General features: G+C 40.2%; 1 protein-coding gene across 1 annotated transcript in view; it reads right to left on the bottom strand.

Annotated features, from left to right (window-relative positions):
* Positions 1-18,917, bottom strand: part of UPK3A (uroplakin 3A) — a 49,304-nt gene extending 30,387 nt beyond the window's left edge. Inside the window, exon 1 of the mRNA XM_052790806.1 lies at positions 18,577-18,917. The gene's annotated coding sequence lies outside the window, so the exon portion shown is untranslated. The remainder of the gene's footprint in view (positions 1-18,576) is intronic.
* Between the last annotated feature and the right edge of the window lie 1,086 nt (positions 18,918-20,003).

Genomic DNA, 20,003 nt, shown 5'->3' with positions numbered 1-20,003 from the left:
CTGGCAAAGCCTTGTCCATGAAAAACTGACATGTTTTTAAACATAAACTAATTGAACAAGCCATGACAAATGATGCACTAATGAATCACTGGTGAATTCAAATCATTATTGGATAACTGTAAGGTAGGAAGCAGAAGTTACGTGGATAATGCAGCAGTGGTTCAAAAGCCATGTTCCATGACATACAGGCGTGAGACTGAATCATTTAATGCTTCCTTCTGAGTTTAAATTGCGCATTCTGAACAAGAATAATTTTCAGATTTTCTGAGAACAGTAGCATCTTGTATTGGCTTTGTGTTGCAAGGTTTTGGTAGCGGTGGCTTCTGTGAGAAGCTGCTGGAAGCTTCCCCTGTGTCCAACAGAGCCAATACCAGCCGGCTCTGAGACGGACCCGCCACCAGCCAAGCCCGAGCCCATCAGCGATAGTGGTAGCGCCTCTGGGAAAACATAGCTAAGAAGGAAAAAAAAGTTGCTGGGACAGACAGAAACGGCAGCCAGAGAGAGGAGTGAGAACATGCAAGAGAAACAACCCTGCAGACCCCCAGGTCAGTGAAGAAGGAGGGGGAGGAGATGCTCCAGGCACCGGAGCAGAGATTCCTCTGCAGCCCATGGTGATGAAGACCATGGTGAGGCAGGCTGTCCCCCTGCAGCTCAGGGAGGTCTACGGTGGAACAGATATCCACCTGCAGCCCGGGGAGAACCTCACGGTGGAGCAGGTGGGCACCCGAAGGAGGCTGTGACCCCGTGGGAACCCCGCGCTGGAGCAGGCTCCTGGCAGGACCTGCGGATCTGTGGAGAGAGGAGCCCACGCTGGAGCAGGTCTTCTGGCAGGACTTGTGACCCTGCAGGGGACCCACGCTGGAGCAGTGTGCTCCTGAAGGACTGCACACCATGGGGAAGGGACCCATGCTGGAGCAGTTCATGAAGAACTGCAGCCCATGGGAAGGACCCACGTTGGAGAAGTTTGTGGAGGACTGTCTCCCATGGGAGGGATCCCACGCTGGAGCAGGAGAAGAGTGTGAGGAGTCCTGTCCCTGAAGAGGATGAAGCAGCAGAAATAACGTGTGATGAACTGACCGTAAATCCCATTCCCCATCCCCCTGCGCTGCTGGGGCGGGGGGGGGATAGGTAGAGAATCCAGGAGTGAATTTGTGCCTGGGAAGAAGGGAGGGGTGGAGGGAAGGTGTTCTGAGATTTGGTTTTATTTCTCATTACCCTAATCTGGTTGATTGGTAATAAATTGAGTTAATTTTCCCCAAGCTGAGTCTGTTTTGCCTGTGATGGTAATTGGTGAGTGATCTCTCCTGTCCTTATCTTGACTCACGAGCCCTTTGTTATATTTTCTCTCCCCTGTCCAGCTGAGGGGGGGAAGGGATAAAATGGCTTTGGTGGGCACCTGGTGTCCAGCCAGGGTCAATCCACCACACATCTAAAACAGTGTCATTTCATTTCCAGCCATTTCCCTTTGTTGGAAGGGTTATAAAAGTAGAATTACAGATATTAGTCTTCAGGCTTTAAACTTTCATTTTCATAATTTATTCCCTCATAATATAGGATCCAATTCTGTTTTTACTTAGGGGATATATTTCACGTTATTTCACATCCATTACTGTAACTGAGTTACTTCTGAAGTAGGCAATAGTTGGCCTTTACTTACTGTCATTTTTATTTTCCACTAATTAAGAATTTTTGGTTTACATATTGCCTAACAAAATAAATTACTATTCATCTCAGTTTTCAGGAGATATCTCCTTTGACTGTCAGAGAGTTCTTCTAGATAAGGTTGTAATGTATTTTTTATAGGAAGAAAGGGAATAGTCTGCATCTTGAATGCATTATATGTAAAAATGGACTTAAATTAGATGGAAAGAGAATAAAAGAGTCGAAGTCTCAAATGGGAGTGAGGTGAATAATGTAAGTACAGAAGAGCGTAGCTCTTACTTTTGTATCCAGTACTCAACTGACTGCCAGCCTCTCAGAAAAATCTTTCTTCCAAAAGCAGGGGAACCCGATGTCATATAGAAGAAAATTCGTGACTGAGAGGACATCAGAAGACAGTTACTATTCTGTACCAGAAATTTTCTGTCTCCTCTGGTTGGTTTTGGTGGAGCAGCTACTAACCGATACGAAATGGCAATGGCTCCCTCTAGTGAATTGCAATCCCACAGACACGCAGGTGTGCAACCATAGGGACTCCCATTTTTTCTGCCAGAACATCCCCCAAACTCTTTTTCAGATTCAGTACTATCACATACTAATTGCAAAGTAGAACACTCAGATCGAAATCCCTGGGACTTTAGAAAAGCTTAAAATGCATCTGTATCTAACTGTATGAAGCTGTAGTCCATATTCTGTACCAGGCCAGTCAACAAAACTGTTCTCCTACAGCCAGGATGAGAAACCATTGGGCTTCTTGGGCTTACGCTGGTAAGAACGAGCTTGAGGAGGAGTCTGCAGGTGCTCCAGTTAAGGTCCTATTTTGCCCTTCCTCACAAACAACAGATGGTCAGGCCCAAGGGACCTCGGTTTCCATTTCTTCTCTGATGAGGACACGGAGAAACAGGAGTTCTAAGAGGTATGGAGGAAAAGGTTTTTAGCAGAGGCTGTCAAACTGTCATGCCTAACCATCAGCATCTTAAATACTCCTCTGCCTTTCAGATTGTTCATTTCAAGTGCACAACCCATTCTCTTCTCTCATGCCAGCTAACATTGCCTCTTTTTTTCTCACTCTTTCCAAGCCCTAAGCCTCACCTCTCTCCTTTCTGCCATTTCTGCAAATGACAGGTACAACAGTAAGAAAAGAGAACTGGTGTTTCTGTTTGTCCTTCAAGATAAAACAAACCCTTGAGAGGAATCACCAGTTATTCTGAACAGTGAGCTATGAACTGTGTCTTCATGGCTATTGCTATTTGTGCTGCATAAACCCCTTGCAAAAGCTTTTAGTACAGCTATAAATACAGAAATGTTTTCTTGTCAGCTAGTTATTTTATTGCTTTTCCCTTCTGAATTGATATTAATTAATCAAGATTGCAGCCTGCAAGGTGCTGAATGCCGCGTTCCATGTAAAGCAAGTCATGGAAAGCAAGTTTCCCTTGACTGTGGAACAGAATGAGACAGTAGCTGAACTAGAAATAATATTCCTGCAACTTAATTCCATGATGTCTTAGATTAACAATGTAATTCTGAGCTTCCTCCAAGAGAGAAGTATAAATGTCTTTACTGCCAACAAGCACTGTTCAACAAATGATTTTATGGCCATCTTTCATAAGTGTTGCACAATTAGGAGTGTGACTGTGACTGGAGGCATATAGCAAGATTCAAATATCCTTCCTGTGTAGCATTGGATAGAATTAAACAGGCTGAAAACTAAAGTTGCCTGGGCTGCCTTACCCACTGTGGGGTGGGGAAGACATCTGGGAGTGGTGGAAAGGAATCCGAGAGCTGACATTCCAGAAAGTGTTGGGCTAGATTACATAGTTAATGCTAAACTAGGAATGAATGAAATCCACCGTAAGTTTTGTCATATTCTTAGTGCATGTGCACAGTAGCATGTTTTACCTTTAATTGGATAGTAAACTAGCTTGCGTTAAAGCTAGTGAGGAGGAAAAGAAATAATTTTATAAGCAGACAAAGCAAGGGGTGCTCTCATCAACTCCAAAAAGACTACAGAGTCTGCAAAGGAAAAACTGAATTGTAAATCTTCATCTCAAAGATTATTTCACCCTTTATCTTTGATTATGAAACCTGGAAATCCACCAATGTTCTGAAAAATCTCAGGAGACAAGTACCTCAGGAAAACATTTGTTAGTGTATATAATGGATTCTTAGCAAGTGTTGAGATTGTCACATAACCCATCAGCTTTATCCAAGAGAAGATGGATAACTGTGAGACACAACGTAAGTGAAGCCAAAGTACCTACTGTGACAAGCAGGCCTTTGGGCAGTCCAAGAATAAAAGGGAAGGGGTCAATCATCAAAAGAATCCCTCTGCTGAACAATACTGAGGAAGGGAAAGTGTATTGATTTTAATCTAGAAAATATGTAAAGCATGGCCCAGGATTAACAGGGATGGAAGAACCTCTTCATGATCTCAGCAGTGTTCATCAGCCTGGAGAGAAGTGAACTAATAGTGTCATTCTAGTTTTACTGACCACATTTCAACAAGCAGAGCTCTTCCATAGCTTTGATTCTGATTTTTAATTAAGCAGGCTTAATTATTTCTGATAGGAGTGATTAGAGGTGACATAGTTTGAGAAAAACTACTTGTTCATTCAGATTCACATTCAAAGTAATTTTGAATGCTTTCTCTAGAGCTTCCTGTAGTAGTCCATCCTGCCTCCAGCAGTGTCTCAAACCATTTCCACAACTGGCAATACAAAAGGAAATTCATAATGGCTATATTGTTTTTGCAAATAGCCAGGCACAGCTCAAGTGCTCCTGAATGTTTAGTTATGGATATGGGTGCTTTGCACATCATCATAACTTCACATATATTCATCTTATGCAGCCTAAGCACTTGTAGTTTTTGACTGGTACTTTAGCTGATATTTTTATATTGCCAACTTTTACACCCTAAAATTGTGTGTGATACAGATGAGTTGTGGTTATAAGGGAAACCATATTGAAAATAGTGCATTTGTAGTCGTTGTATTACTTTGCCTTTTATTTCTGTGTGACTAAAAAACCTGAGTATTTTCTTTTTTTCTAGTTTTCTTCCTGTCCTGCTTTATTTTTATCCCTTTGTTTTCACATGTTCTTACTCAGCTCTAACACTTCCCAGGCTATTGCTCCCAGAAGTCACATGATAATGTGAAGCATCAGGGTTAGGACAAATTAAACATTTTACTGTAATTTGGCCTATTAAAATGATCAGGACTGTTTCAGGGAAATGCAAAAGGACTTTGTAATAGAAGTCTGAAGTTTAGTGGTCTGATTTCTGCCATGGAGAAATCTTTTAATAGCAAAACACAGAACAAGCTAGCAGAAGTGAATATGGTGTCCAGATTTTCCAAAGGACAAGCAAAATTTATTAATGCAAGCCAAACTTGGTTGGTTTGGGAAATAAAAATAAATCACCTATTTCTGTGTGCCACAGGATCATGTGAGGGGGTGAAGAAGGAACAGAACAGTCAGAATTTATATGGTGATGTTGTGTAGTACTGGTTGTGTTCTCTTGTCTTTCAGTGCATGTAAAGCATGCAAAGGTCTTTTTTGCTCATCACTTCCTGAGAACCTATTTTTAATTATCATGTATGCACAGATTAAGAGTCTGTTTTAACGTATAGTCTGAGCTGAGATCACAGAGAGAAAGTGGGAGAAGAAAGTGACTCAGTAAGACTGAAAAGAGAAAAAAAATCCCAAAAGACAATTGAAGTCATTAGAAGAATCAAACACCAGACTGAGGACTGCAGGCCCTCCAGCAAAGTATTCTCTGCACTGCACTGGATATCTCTTTAAAATGGGACATTTTATCCTTAATAGAGAAAGAAAATGTAATTAAATGAAAAAAACAGGAAATGGCTTTTGATAAGTGATTTGCTCTAGGGAATTGTATTCTGGCAGACAGAGAGAAGCTTCATCTTCCATGTTGTACCTGACACTTTCTAGTTTAAAGAGAATTTAGGAAGATGTATTGGAATAAAATCAGATAACATAGAATGAAAGGTACTTGATCTATGTTTGATAGTATTGTGCAATACCACAGGGATATTACTCATTAATTTGAAACCTCAGAATGAATACATAAATGAATACATAAATGAATACATAATTGAAAATATCAGTGGAAACAAACAAAGCTAGTGCTTTGCATGTTTCCAAAAAATGACATATATGCTTCTTAAAATAGCTGTAACAGCTTCTAGAGCAAGTAGACATGTGCCACAGCATGCCATGATTTCAGGTGAGCGAAGAATAGTTGTGGAGGAATTGAACAATAAACTAATATATGGCACCTTTAATAATTTCTTAAAGCTTAATCAGGCTGTATACCAATAAACATGAAATATTTCTCAATGGTAACAGCACATTCAAAAGATTCAGTGCATTTCTATGAAACATCAATTGGTTCAAAAAGTAAACACAGATGCTAACCACAGGAAGATGTCAAAGATATTACTAAGAACACAATACGCGTTCTCTTAACGTACAAACCATCTGTAGTAAGCAGCTAAGGGATGTTTTGAAGAAGAGGATTTTTATTATTTTAGGTATGAAGAGACTGTTTTGTCAGCCTGCGAATTTTATTTTTTCCCCTCTCACAGCTACAGACTGCACAATGAAACAGCAGCAACTGTATTGGGAGGTGAAAGACAAAGCAATTACTAACCAGTTGGTTTAGAGAGAAAGTCTTCTGATGGACAGATTATTTGTAATTTTTCTCAATGGGCTTTTTCCCAGTTTCTTCAGACTAGTCCTGTAAAGCCAGACTAAATGAGTAAGGAGACTAGTGGTGTGAACTGAGTGGACAATTCCGTGTGTGTGTGCTGACTACCTGAGTGTCCTAAGTGCCTCACACACAAATGTAAAGAGCAGGGAATATTTCCAGCTTGTGTTCAGAACAAGGATATTGCCTGTGTTCAACAAATAACTAATACCCAAACAAGTTTCTGGTAATGCAATGCTGAGTTTAAGGAGAGGTTTTGCAGAGAACCAGGCAGATCAGCTCAGGCGTTGTGTCATGTCAATACTGTGAATTGGCTGCTGGATGGGAGCTGGCTCATCTTCTGGGTGACTTGGAGAGGAGGTTAAAAACCACACAGCTATATGAGTTCATAACCACAGTGAGCTAGCTACAAAACCTAGAAGAGAGGCCACATGCCTCAATTTCTAGTGCCCTAGCAAAATGAAAATAAGAAGGGGTTGCTATTGGTATGTAAGAGATTTATATATCTTTATGTGTGTTAATGGTAGTTCATTAGTGCTTTGATGGGTATATCACTGTAAATTCTCAACACAAAAATGATTGACTCAAAAGGCAGAAGCCAAAATAGAAATCAAATTATGTGTGTCAACTAGCTCTTGATAAGCTTCACTGGATGCATCTTCTGAATTGGCTCATCCTCAGGCTGTCATGATTGTGTGGCTGAGAACATGCTTGAAATGATTACTATTCTGGGTTTTAAATTTAAAGACGGCTGATTGAATCAGCTTAAGTATTAACCAATTTTATCCCCATTTTAGCTAATTGGAATCTCAGTAATGGAACATCCCAGCCCTTTCACATCTTGTTATGGAGACACATATTTCTGGCACAGCTGGATGACTGAACTGTTGCTTGAAACAGCCTTTATGATATTTCTGTCAGCTTCTCCCAAAGAATTCAGGGAGGGGTTTTTTGCCTTGTTTTCATGCCTGAGTCAGCATTTGGTAATTATTCTGTGCACGTGCGTTGCCAAACTGTTCTTGTCCTCTAATCTCTGAAAGTGGCTGATGAAATGCGTTGTTGTTGCAGGAAGGTATATCTGCCATGGGGGCTACCTTCTTCACTTACTTGATATACTGCAGTGTCAAGAGTAATGACTGAGTTTGGTTTGTAAGGAGGTTTCAGTCACTCATACTACCACTACACACCTTTTCCTGGTCAGTGTTTTCCTGAGCAAACTCTTGCTTATGACTTTGTCCATAGCTATTTGCCAACAAATTCCTCTGAAAAGGCCTGAGGGAAGAGGCCCATGAGCAGGTTGCTCTTTGGGAATATTCTCATCTCAAGCAGTTATAGAGCTATAAAGTAGCTTATTGTTTTATGCGGCATATAAAGGTTCACTGTGGAAATCAGAGTACCTCAGTTTCAACAGCTCCCATAAGCAGCCCTTTCTTGAAGTTGTTCAGTGTACTGTAACTCCAGACTAACTGCTTCTACCACCTTTCTGCATTTTGTGTGTGAGATCAGCCTCTTTAATGCCAGAAGGACGGACAGGAGAGCATTATATGGTCTTCTAAACTAAGCCTTGCTGCCTCCTTTTTGCTTTCTGAAGCAATACAATTGTCAAGGTAAAGTAAGACCTCTCCCAAGGAGGAAGAGTCCAGTGCTACTCCCTTGCCCTCTACTGCCTTCTCTTTGCATTCTGTGTTCTGAACAGGGCAGGCAGCAGATGAGGCAGTGGGCAGGAGGTGGGAGTTGTAACAAGAGAGTCACTTGCCTACACAAAGGCTGCTGAACATTTCCTGTCAAAATTGTTTTTCGTGGAGAAGTATTTGTTTCGTGTATTTTTTGTTTAAGATAAAGTACTTTTTTGTTGACAAATTACAGAGCTTCTTAGATTGTCTGTGTTACGGGGTGACAAGAAGTCATTTTTCTCCAAGAGACTTCCCAAGATATTTTTATGAGCAGCTCTGGTTTCCATATTTGACTGAGCTCGCTGTATGAATTAAATGTATACATTTTCTATAAAGAAAATGTGGAAAAGTTTATATCACGTTGGAAGTTGGAAACTGTAGAGTATATCACTGACTCTGGGAAGGGGAAGTGGGACATAGCTGGAGGTGGGCTAACCTACACAAATACATTTAATACTTCCAGTACCTCTCAGCAGAACTGGGTCTGACTTTTCGAGCCTAACAAGTGGGTTTTAAGTTTTCCCAAACTGTCTCTGCTAATTAAAAAAAAGGAAATAATAAGAATTTTATGTTTTCTTCTTTACTCCAAACAGATGGGATAGAGTGCTAGAAAAGGGCTGTAAACTTCTCATTTCCTTCTAGGAGAGGAGTCATGCTGCTCAAGACATACTATTCCTTCTTTGGAGTATGCACTATCATGGTGAAAATGCTTACCAGTTTCTGTGCTAGCAGGATGTTTAGCTTGGACAGAGTCATACAAACTGGACAATTTGAAACTAGGAACCACAAATGCAGTGGCTGTCAAGGTCAAAAGCTCAATCATAAACTCTCAGACTATTCCAGTAGAAACAAATTAAGATGCAGGAACACAATAAGATAGCCATTCTGGCAAGCAGCCTGCTAAAATAATGGGTTTTCTCTTGGCAGGCTTGATAAGCCTGCAAAAGCTACTAGGTAACTGCAGTGTTGAGAATCCTTCATTTCAGAGACAAAGCAGAGTAGGTTTGAGGCATTTAGAAAACTGGGTGCAACAGCAAAAGTTATGAGGTGGCAAAAAATGTACGAATGTCATTTCAAGACTGTTGGAGGAAGCTAACATCAGTGTTCAGGAGCTGATAAAAGTCATTGGCAGGTGGTGATCTGTTCCTGTCACTGCATGCCTGTTGTCTGTTGTGACTGCACGAACATTTGTGAGGGTGAACAGTGAATTGGTTCTTGTTAAAATCAACCTCCTGAATTAATCCAGAGAACTTGCCTGAAAAGGTTCATTGGAGAAACCCTCCAGGAATGTCTGAGCATATACAGGTGTTGATGTGGAAAGCAGAAATAGTTCATGTATGGTAAAATTTGAGATGAAACTAAAAAAATACATAAATCCTCAAAGCTCTAACATTTTACAGAGGGCAAAAAATTAACATAGAAGCATAACAAAAGGAATATAAAATTGAACCAAAGAATGAGATAAGTTTTGAGATGGTTAGACCAGTACAAGAAATCGGCATAGCATCTTTGCTGTGCCAATACTGGGGAAGCCTTAACAACTGCCGTTTTTTTCTAGACAAGCAAATCTGAAGTTTGATGAGTGAAGACACATAGACCTGTGTGAAAGAACAGCTGTGAGTTGAAGCTAGCATCCATGTCTCAAAAATACCTCCAGAAAAAGAAGTGGAACCCCCCCCCGTATAACATACATTGCGAAAAAGCAGTGCTAGGAGAAATGAGCAAATATGTGAATGAACATTATTACAAAAGCTGAAAAAGCTTCTGAAAGGCAACAGTTTAAATCACTTAATTAAGGAAAGCAGAGTTCTGACTGGCAAGTTTATATCAACTGGAAGACCTGTTACAAATAAACAGAAAAATTTTAGAACCAGAAAAAAAACCCAAGCCTATGGACAAATCATACTTAAGAGATGGAACACTGGCAAGCAGCACAGAAAACCAATGATGCTGACAAAGAGATTAAACAATCAGAGCCAAAACCCAAATCATTTCACATCACAAATAAAGCTGTGAAAAAGCTATATAAAATGTAAAACCAATACAGTTTCAGGTAAAGATGAAAAACTTAAAAAGAAACTAGTCACAAAAAGCTGGAATTGGTAAGGTTATCAGTAAAATCACCAAACTGTTAAAAAAACCCTATAAGATCAGGAGAACCTTTTACATCAGTGTGAAAACAGCATTTCATTCAAAATGCCAAGAGACCTAAGCGTATGCAACAACTATGCAGGCTTTAGGCTCCCTTCAATCTTCCGCAGACAAAGACAGTACTGACTTAAACAGAATTAAAGAACTAAGGCAAAAGTCAAGGAAGAGCAAGACACATTTCCTTCCAGAAAACCATGTGCCCACCAGATTTTTATCCTAAGAATAGTCATCAAAGAGATAATTTAATAGCAAAAGCCACTCAAACTTCACACATTTTAAGAAAGCTTTTGACAGGCTTCGGCATCAATGTCATTCTGGAACATCTTTAAATGTTATGATATCCAATAAAATAATAGACATCAAAACTTTCATAGCAAGGCTTAGCTATTTTAAGTAAACATAGCTTCAGTAAATGGTTTAACGTAGAACTCAGTGTCAAATGAAAATGTCTTCTCTTGTTTCACCTTCACGGAATTGCTTGTTCATTATGAGAATGGGTAATTATATGAGAAAGTATTTAACATTTGTTTTATATAGCACCAGATAGCTTAACAACAGTAAACTTGATTCAGATTTTGCTGATGATACTGTGACCACCCTACCAACATGGTTATAAAAGAGCTTGTCCAATATTAACCAAAAAGCCTTAATAATTAGTAATGACAAAAATCTAGGGAGAACTCACCAAATTTCAGTTCAAATTTTCTGAAAGATGTCGTCAATAGTGATAAAGGTGATACCAGAAGAGGTTTAATTAGGCAAGACAATAACAGCTTTCCCCAGCTTAAACACAGCTTAGCACTGCTTGGACTTGCAGGCATATCAAAAGCAGCATCCATTCAGAGCTCTATCTGCTCAATAAAACTTATTCATCCCTGGGTAACACTTAAGGTATGCATGTTGTATACTGAATGATGAACTTGCGTTTCATATTCATTACAGTGAAATAATATATTTACAGGCTTGAGAAATACGTTCAACCTGAAGAGTCATGCATTGACTTCCTAAGTAATCTGAGCTGAATGAAATTGAGAAAGGGCTAGAGATGAGGACCTGGGAGGCAAGATAATTTTGCATCTGATTATCCTAGGAATGTCCCTTAATTTGGTGAGCAAACAATTATTTATTTGTTTAATAATGCATTATATACACATTGCCATAGTTAGGTCTACAACAGACTTTAAAAACAAAACATCAGCTGTTTCCGTGGTATTTACGTGAACATATGAACACAACTGTTGAGACTACATGAGGGAGAGGTTAGGTGTCCGGTAGGTGGTAAACATACTTGGACTCCTCCATGCAAACAGTGTGGGTAATGAGAGAGCTGGACTAAGAACAGCCTTGGACCTCATGCTTAAGTGTCAGACTAGGGTACTCATGGTACTCCTTACTGCTTTTGATTTTAACAGAAGAGAAAACAAGCCTTGAATGTGAAATGGAAATGGACTAATGTTTTTTCTAGATCAACATTACTATGTGATGAGTGTAGCCTTCAATTCTGCAGTGGTAGAAAATAAGCAAAAGACTTGATTTTGTCTTTCAGGAAGGGCTTGCCCCATAGTTTCTCCCTAGAAGACAAACTCAGAATGGCTTCTTCTAATTCTGCTGGCTATCCAAGATGAACTCAGCCAGCTCACAAACAGGGAATCAGTTCTGTGGGATTCATGGGACTAATCACTACCAGTCAGTGGGCCTTAAATGTGAAAGTGGTTTTTTTTAAAACTTTCTGCCCAAGCTTAACACAGAATCACAGAACGGTTGAGGTTGGCAGGGACCTCTGGAGATCATCTTGTCCAATCCCCCTGCTCAAGCAGGCCCACCTAGAGCTGGTTACCCAGGACTGTGCCCATGTATTTTTTTAACATCTCCAAGGATGGAGACTCCACAACCTCTCTGGACAACGTGTGCCAGTGCTCAGTCACGCTCACAGTAAAAAATGTTTCCTGATGTTCAGAGGGAACCTCCTGTGTTTCAGTTTGTGCCCATTGCCTCTGGTCCAGGCACTGGGCACCACTGAAAAGACCCTGGCTCCCTCCTCTTTGCACGCTTCCTTCAGGTATCTATATACATTGATAAGATCCCCCCGAGACATCTCTTCTCTAGGCTAAACAGTCCCAGCTCTCAGTCTTTCCACACATGTGAGGTGCTCCAGTCACTTCATCAACCTTATGGCCCTTCATTGGACTCTCTCCAGTATGTCCATGTCTCTCTTGTACTGAGGAGCCCAGAACTGGACACAGCACTCCAGGTGTGGCCTCACCAGCACTGAATAAAGGAGAGGGATCACCTCCCTCTACCTGCTGGCAATACTTTGTCTAATGCAACCCAGGATGCCATTCGCTTTCTTTGTAGCAAGGGCACACTGCTGGCTCATGTTCAGCCTGGTGTCCACCAGGACACACAGGAGAGCCTTTTCTGCTAAGCTGCTTTCCAGCTGGGTGGCCCTCAGCATATACTGGTGCCTGGGGTTGTTCCTCCCCAGGTGCAGGACTTTGCACTTCTTGTTGAACTTCATGAGGTCAACGCATTTCTCCAGCCTGTCGAGGTCTCTCTGGATGGCAGCATGACCATTCCTCCCAGTTTGGTGTCATCTGAAAACTTGCCAAGGGTTCATTCTGCCCCATCATCCCGATCATTGAAGGAGATGTTAAACACAGAAATGCTAGACTTATTAATATACTAAATGTATTCTTTTACCCATCAAATTTCTGACTATAGTCTTCTTTCATGAAATCAAAACTAAGTAAATATTTGCAAATATTGTTTTAACAATGGATTACTTTTGATCAGAACTAGATGACTAAGAACTAATCCTCAGAAGTGTGGGGTAGCTGTATTTCCAGTTAATACAAGTGAGAGCTCATGACTACTTAAACCTGTACTTCTCATGGATGTAAACGGTTCTTCCTCTTTAAAACTCAGATGTATTTCATGCCATTTCATGCTCTCTATTCAATTGGCAATAGAACAGCTTCTTATATTTTTATGGTGTGGCTCACAATTATTTAAAAAAATCATTATTCAAGTAATGTAACATAATGTATTCTAGAGATTCTGCAATTAGAGAAAACTGCTACCACTGAAATGTCATTTGAATAACTCTGTATTAGCGTCTTTCACTTTAGTTCATTGATTCCTTAGGCTGCGTACTTCCAGCAGTCTCATCTGGGAATTCTAGCTCACAAGGTAATAATGAGTTTCAAAAATGCATCATTAATGTCATTCTTTCTTTGTGGTAAAGGAGAAAAAGCTGGGAAGAAAGGGGGGAAAAGAACTTATTTTTTTTCTTGTGTTCATGGCAAACAAATACTGCTGATAATACTGCTGATTCAGGGTCAACTGCAAACTGCATTAAATAGTATGAGATTATCTGAAGCCGTTGATTGTCTCTTTCCTAATTCACGGGGATGACTTCTCCCCTCTAACCCTTGACAATACCTGCCTCACATTGGCATTTCAGCTTTGGTGAAGATATAGCCCAGCTCCTAGAACACCCACTTGGTTTATCTGCAACACTGCTTTGGCTTCATTGGAGTATGTACCTCTACAGAAATCTAAAGCATCCCTAATTTGCCAAGCTCAGTGGAATTAATTTTAAATAGCAAAGAAACTCAAAATTAAACCAATTAGATTTATTCAAACAAAACAGAGTTAAATTTGAATTTAAAAGTGGAAATAAAAGCAAGAAACAGGGACTTTGAGTATATGTAGCCTTAGGCTTTGGTCTGGGGTTGTCTGGGGCACCTCTTAGCTGCAGTCAGCAGGGCTTGACTCAACAGAACTCAGCCTCGAGGGTGTTGCCCAAGGCTACCTTCCCATCTCCATTTATATCCCAGGTTTCCTGATTGCTCTTGAATGTCAATGATGCTTCAAAGTCTACCACAAAAATCCCCTATTTTCAGAGGACCTCGCCTGAGGTGCTGCCTTAGGCATCTGAGACATTGCTGCCAGAATGCTCTTAAGTTTACCTGAGAATGACTGCCTTTGAAGCATAGAGGGATAATTCAGGAAGCCCATTCCTCTTCTCAGGTTTATCTTTTCTTTTAGGAAGTCTTTTGAGTAATAGACTTACTCTAATATATTTTACAAATCACATGATAAATGTGTGGGAAGGGGGTTATTGTGTAGCAGTTTGTCCCCTTCTGGTTTACTGGCATTTCGGGGGGACCACATTTACACAGTAAAATGAGATGCTGTTTTTAAGTGGCATCCTGTCTCAAGGTATCTGCATCTAGATTTTTAGCAATCCATAAATGGGAAGTGCTCTGAACAGAGGCTTTGGCTTTAGTATAGAAGGAGAAGATCCATTTGCAAATGAAGTCCCAATTCTTCATAGGTCCAAGCATCTCTTGACAAAACAACATTCAATGAGTGATATTTAGGTAATATAGCATTCTAATTTGGACAGTTTACTGCAAATTCAACTTTTGACTCTTCTTTGGGCTTTTTCCACTTATTTCTATATCTTTTTTCAGACTTGAACAGAGTTTTCTGCTTCAAAGTTTATTCCTTAGTAAATTTTTTTGCCAGCTGCCCCCAAAACAAACTACCTAGGATGTATGTGGGGAAAGAATCCACTTTTAGTTTGGATTTTGGTGTTTGTACCAAAAGTCATGTAAAAAGCCAAACTTCCAGACTTCAAGCCCCAAAGTAGGGTCAAATGATGGGTTTATTCTCCGTAAACATACTTCTTTGTCATAAAAGGAAATGTTTAGCTATATTTTAATAAAGTATCTGTTCCCTTCTGGTGATGGTATCGTTGCTAGAAAGGGTTCAGTAGGATCCCCTTACTCAGAATCTGAAGGGATCTATTGTTTTATTGCAGTCTTAGCAATGTCCCAGTTAGGCTGTAACACAGAACAAGACTCCTGCCTGCTCACTGTTGTCAGTCACTGAAGACCTCATGGAACTGTAATTTCTGGAGCTCTGGCCAGCTTTCAGCTGAGATCATTCTGTATTTTACTCCTAGTAATTCAGCCTGTTTTCAGTTGCAGAATCCTTACGCCTCCCTTTCTGAACTGTAACGTTACAGTAAGATATTATATAGCTTGGTTTTTGCACCCTGACAGCAGCTGTATTTTACCAGTAAACCACATACAGGTTTCATCTTCCTTTAAGAGATATTCAAGACTTCATTAATGCTAAAAAAGGTTTTTTGAAATGTCTTGTGGAAAGACATTATACAAATGTGAAGTATTTTTATTCGTAATTGTTATTATTTGAATACCTTTTTATTGCTTTATGTATTTCTCTAGTATGTGAAATTCAGTCACTTACAGAGTGCTGGGAAAACTTCTGAGCTGTGTTTGTGACAGGACTGAGGAATGGGTAATGAGAAACCTAAGGGAAAACAGGCTTTGTGCAAGAGCTATCCACAGCTTCTCTCTTTCCCCTACAAAAAAAACCCCATAACATCAGCATCTACTGCTCACAGTATAAAATAATTTCTTTTGAAATTACCCTTTTCTACAGTGCTTCCATGTGATCTGTCTCTTCTGTTGTAATAAACTAACAGTGATACCCTTAATGAGAAGTGCTGCACATGGCAGCAACATCTGAGCCTTGGCTCGAAGGCAGTAGAAAATGAATTTCGATATAGAGCAACCTTTCTGAGCACGTTGCTGGCTGAGGTAAATGAGATGACTAAACTGTATTGATTAGAACCAGTCTGAAAGATTCATGTTTTTCAGGGGAAAAACAAAGAAAAAAAGACACTTTGGGATATTGGAGACTTACTTTCTTTTTAGTACACCTATTGTGTTCAGGACAACTCAGCATCTGTCTTGGCCTATTTTAAAACTACTGGATGAAGTTATGAAGGAGTTTCTTAAGAAGCAATGCAACAGAAGGAATTTAAATGTAAACATAGGACTGGATTGCAGTTTGAGGTATGTGCTGTCAGTTGTAGCCAGTAACAAAGTAGTGATAAGATATGAAGAGTTGAATATTTAGCGAGTAAATGCAACAAGTACGGTACTGTTGACCATTTCTGCATTACAGTCAACCTCCTCTTGGGCCTTCTCTTCATGGGAAACTACTGTAGAATACACAAAGATCTGAACATTAGATGCAAGAGGTATTCTGTGCAAAAAATTTTTCTCAACACAGTACATGTCCCTTCTACTTTTTTTTAAAACTCTTTTTGGAATTAGACTAAGTTTACTAAATGACCCTGAAAAAAAAGCACCCTTGTGTTATAAAAATGCAAGCAGGTAGCTAAGGTGAAATGGCTACTCTGCAATCAGCCTTTTTGCATACATATGGGCCAACCCCCCCCCCCCCCAAAACCCTCAGGCCAAAATGTTTTAAATTGAGGATTTAATAACCTAACTCAAATTTAGCGTCAAGAGGTTTCTGGAGCCTAAAGACCTTTTAGTATCTGGCCCCTAAATAAATAGCATGGTCCTCAAAAGCCTAAGCACCTTAAGCACGTCTCACTGACAAAAATGTGCCACAGGTCTTTTGAAAATCAGATCATAGTGGGCATGACAAAATACAAATTCAGAGTTCACACTGTACATTCCTGGTTTTGAAAATGTTGATAAATACATGTAATATAGAATATCTCTCTTCTGGGAGGCTACCCGTACTCTCACAGTCCATCCAGGGAATGCACTGGGTGGTCTATCCTGATCTCTTTTTCTAGAGCTGAGCACACTATGTGCTGTCTGTACCCAGATATTGCCACAGGTCAGTGATACTGTAGCTCAACGGGAGCAATGGTGTCTGCAATGGAGCAATGCACTGTCTCTGCAGCCCACTGTACAAACCTTGCTTGAATCTCAATTGCCAGTTGCTTTAAGTGACTGTTCTTCCTGCCAGGATGCAAGCATGTACAGGCTGGAAGTGGGGAAGGGGTTAATGGGGAAGCTAATGCTTTTCTGTCATTCAGGTCAATCCTCTTACAGTCACACCAGGCTTCAGGCTTCATAAATTCAAATTGCCCTTTGTGCTGGGCAAGGGGAAAAGATAGGGTGATACATCTTTAAGTATGGAAGATGAGATCATCTTCTTTTTATAGAAACTGAAATCATCCAAAAGCTGCACAGCAGCAGGCTGAGCGAATTCTCAAGCTGCATGGAAAGATCACTATCTGGGAATTTCTTTCCAAATGAAAAGGGAGCACATACCCAGCCAGATCTTATCTTGAAATATGACTCTTAGACACTGCTTTTATTTCTTGGAGAGAACTGAGGGTTTGACTGGGTTTATGTTATTACTTCTCCAGTCATTTAATTCCATCCTTACAGCCATGAAAGTGAAAATCAGGTATTTCTTTTTCCACTGGGTATGACTGAGAAATCATTATAACAGTCTGAATCTCGTCTCAGAAAGGAAAAGTCTGTTGCAGTTATGGAGCTATTGCTAGTCATCAAGATAAAGCAATAAAGCCCACATCAAAAAGTATCCCACCCTAATACTGTTATCAGATAAGCACATAAGAAAAAGAGTGACTATTGTGCTCAAAAACCACCTTGCTCCCCCGTGCAAGCACACATGTAAACACATATAGACACAAACACAGACATAGTCGTATAGTCTGAGTCATTAGTGGGTCAAGCATAGCCAGGCAGAGGCCAGAACTGGGATTCCTGCAATAGCGATGATAATGTCACAGGGCGTGTTTGCAGTCATGGCTTGCCCCCTATAAAAACCCCAAGAATGTATTCTAAATTTAGAATACCACAGGTGCCTCTGTAAGTCAAAGTAATGCCTACATTTAACCACGCATTGTGAAACGTCATTTTTTTCTGACTGTTCTGTACCTTGCATTGCTTAGTGTAAGTCATGCTAGAATCAGCTTTTCTTGTGGTTCCTAATTTTAGCAAAGGCTTAGTAGTTTCATGCAAGAGCTGAATATGTTGTGAGGTTTGTCTTTGACTGGTTTCATACACTGTAGCTTTGACTGGCAGAGGATAAACAGTCCTGAAAGCTTAGTGAAAGCTCACAGAGAAGTGAAGTTATTTGACCAACAACTCATGCTGCATCAGTGGCAGCCAGAGATCAGGTCTAGCTCCCCAGACTGGCAGTCTGGTATCTTGTTCACTGGACCTTGGTGCTTCCCCATGCCAGTTCAGGGGGCAGGGTTCAAACGGGATTTTAATACTTGGTATAAGTGGGACTGCAGGGGATGAGGAGGGAGATGCATTGAAGGTCCTTACTTGCAGTAAAGGGGCAAGGAGACGAAGCGCTGCTCTGGTGTTCAATAGCTTGGGTGTGCATCCCACCTCTCTGTCACAGGTTCCCTGAGGCACAAAGGACATAAGATGGCCACGTGGGGCAACAACTATAAGGAAACATTTCTCTTGGTCATTAATGAGCCTAGACTGTAACAACAAAAAAACACAGTACAAGGATACATACTGGGCTGCTGGATCCTCATGCAGACCAGAAGAAATCTGTGCAGCTCCCTAGCCACATCCGTTTCAGGCAATCTCAAGCTGCTTCACTGCTTAGAAGCCCCACTCCGCTGTGACCTGTGACTGAGTAAGCAGTGGGACAAGCTGCACCAGGAGACCTGGCTGTCCTTGGCCATCCTGCAGCACCACCGGCTCTGAGCCAGCCACGAGGGGAGGGCTTCCCACACTGAGTACGTCAGCCTGTGGGAGGCAGAATTATACAAACCACTTTGCTAACTGGAAAGCACTTCAAAAGCCAAGTCCTACATGATCTTTTGGGGGAAATGCTCCCCTTGGCTGAGAGAAATGACCTCACCTGGTTTTCAAAACTAGTGTGTTTGTGTATATACATGTGCGCTCCGCAGTAGATATTACTTTGATTTATGCATATATTTGCTGAGTTTTATTATGATACAGTCAGACCATTGCAGTACAGTATTACAGTGTAGTAGGTCCTATCAGGAATGACATAGATCAGAAAAACACAAAAAGGTGATTACAATAGAATGTGAGCTTCATTTCTGAAATAGTGTATTGATTTACAGCTCTCCTTCAGTTTTGACTTTCATAAACCTCTTAGAAAATCAGCTGTGAAATTTCACTCCTCCTTCATTAACAACCAAAACCCAAGTACATTGCACGCTATGAAAAGCGGATAGTGTATCCAAGATAGTTATACGAGAGATTTATGATATTTACCAACACATAGCCGTATCCTTAGCACTCGTAGACTGGCACAGCTCCATTGGTACATAGCCAATACATACCAGCTGAGAACCCAACCTTCAAAATCTTACCCCAAGGACAGTCATAGAACAGTTATTATCAATTTAAAGAAGGCTTTGTTTCTTTGCTCTATCTTTTTTTTTTTTTTGGTCTATTTTTTATAAAGGGAAAGCCCTCATTTTATGTATTTTTTTTGTATGAAACAATGTATGTGATGGACATATGTGATGTTTTTGCATTTGAGTAGTTTATTATAGCTGCATTCTCAAAGTTTATAGCAGGAGAGTATTTTAATTGCAAAAATATACAGAAGGGTTCAGATTTCAAAGTCTTTCATTATATCTCATGTTTTTATTTTTCCTTGGACCCTAAGTTCATTCATAGAACAAGATGGATTATGACCAGTAAATAGAATGATTACTGATACCTTATTTTATCTTCAATAATCATTGCCTGACTCTGTCTTATTATGATGAATTTGAACTCATTCTACCATAGAATAATCAATATTCTTACATACATTCTTACAGTTTTCATCATAACTATATGATTATTTCAAAACCGATAACTGCATTTTCATAAAATCTTTTTACATAAGACAATGATAAATATTCATTTTACCATTGGAAGGCTGAGGGACAGAAAGAATCATGAAAAAAGTTATAT

This window comes from Harpia harpyja, chromosome 6, assembly GCF_026419915.1.
Source record: "Harpia harpyja isolate bHarHar1 chromosome 6, bHarHar1 primary haplotype, whole genome shotgun sequence".
Classification (NCBI taxonomy): Eukaryota; Metazoa; Chordata; class Aves; order Accipitriformes; family Accipitridae; genus Harpia; species Harpia harpyja.
Note: the sequence above shows the minus strand (reverse complement) of the source record. Positions and strands in the feature narration are given on the sequence as shown.